This window comes from Frankliniella occidentalis, unplaced genomic scaffold, assembly GCF_000697945.3.
Source record: "Frankliniella occidentalis isolate FOCC.00 unplaced genomic scaffold, Focc_3.1 Scaffold124, whole genome shotgun sequence".
Taxonomy (NCBI): Eukaryota; Metazoa; Arthropoda; class Insecta; order Thysanoptera; family Thripidae; genus Frankliniella; species Frankliniella occidentalis.
In genome coordinates this window covers 817,089-818,941 of record NW_026267251.1, presented here as the reverse complement: position 1 = coordinate 818,941, position 1,853 = coordinate 817,089, and positions in this window count along the sequence as shown.

The window sequence follows — 1,853 nt, the reverse complement described above, 5'->3', positions numbered from 1 at the left end:
GCAACAGCCCGGCCGAGCCGCCGCGGGCCATGATTTGGCTCCAGCATGCAATTCAGAACAGAAATAATGGTCTTGCCGTGGCGAGGCGTGGCGGGGCGTGGCGGGGCCCGGCGGGGCGCGGCGGGGCGCGGCGGGGCGCGGCGGGGCCCGGCGGGGCGCGGCGGGGCGCGGCGGGGCGAGGCGGGGCGTGGTGGAGCGTGGCGGGGCTCGACGCTTCTCCTCCACTGGCGCCTGCCCCCTCCCCTTCGCACCCTTCCCTTCCCCTCCATTCATATTCATAGGGCTTGAGGAGAATGTGGCAGGGACGCGGCCCGAGCTGGCAGTGCATACGACACCCTTCTCTCTCTATCTCTCTCCCTCACGCTCTCTCCCTCTCTCCTCTCTCTCTTGTGGTCCTTCTCACTCCCTCTCTTCATTTCTTTCTCCCACCCCCCCCTCTTTCTCTCTGGTTCCACAAAGCGTTTAAGCGGTCGACTGAAGTGGGTCATCGAGGACCCCCCGTCTCCTCTGCCTTCTGTCTTTCGCCCGCCTGGCTTGTAGGCCGTAGGCCTCCTGTAGTGCGAGAGGCAGTCGGTCGTGGTCGCCTGCCCCTGACGGACAGTCCGTACACAGCGTGGCAAAAATTTCTTGCAAAAGTTCTTGCAAAATTAACAATGTTTTTCTATATTAATTTATGGCTGGTTTGGTACATGAAGGGGAACATGGAGGGGATACGGTAATTGATAATATATACCCTGCAGCCTTAATCTCTTCCCAATACAACGATATTTAGAGACGGAGGAAAAATACCGCTGCCTTCGGCGTTTTCTGGGGAAATTTATCTGCGAGTTGTTGGGTGCCGCAAATAACCTTCTGCGGACACAGAATGCTGGCTGCTGCCGCCTGGCCGTGCAGGCCGCAATCAGAACCGCGAGCCCGGGAAAGGAAAAAGAAAGCGGTAAAGGGAAGGCCCCTGCATTGTTGGTCACGAGAAAGCGGGGAAGGGAAGGGTACTCCATTGTTGGGAACGCAACGCAAGAGGAAAGGCGATCGGAGTCATCACACTGTCTGTACTGAGCAGGCGCGAGCGCTGTTCAGATACGCTCTGCCTGCGTCAAGTCAAGTATCAATAGCATCCCAAAGAAACCATTATTTGAGCATTTGTTTGTCTTTTTCGCTCGTCTCTCTCTCTCTCTCTCTCTCTCTCTCTCTCTCTCTCTCTCTCTCTCGTCTTGTCGGTGGGGATTGGTGCCGCCGCCGTGCTCGGGTGCGGGAAATGCACCCGATCGTGTTCCCGTCTAATGAAAAGAGGGTCTCTGCTTTCCGAACACGCGGCCCTGTGCTCCTCCTCGCCGTGCCACGCCACGCCCCGCCACGTCCCGCCACGCCCTTCGCGGTGAGCCGGGCGGCGTCCTCAGCGCGTAGCACGCGGAGCTACTCTCAGCTCAGACAGGACCCGAGCACACAGTGCGACGCTGCTTTGTACTCTGAAAAAAAGAAAAGAAGATATGTCGTTCCATCATTGATTCTGCTACTGTTATTAAGGAAATTTTAATTATGGCCATTATCTTTATTGATCATGAATAAGAAATTCATTGAAAGGCTGACAACGTCTCAAACTCCTCCGGTCTGCAAACAGCTGCCGTTTTTAAACTGTGCTGTGCACACACTGTTCGGATCGGGAAGACGAAAAGCCTCTGTCGTCGGACGACCCTTCGGGACGAGTTACGACTGAGCGGATGAATAAAGAAAGCCGTGCTATCCACCTTGTCGTGCCGTCAGGATACACAGTGAGAGGGACGCACCTAGTTTTATGACTTGGCTCTACCATCTCCGCCCCCCCCCCCCCTCTCTCTCTCTCTCCCTCTCATACT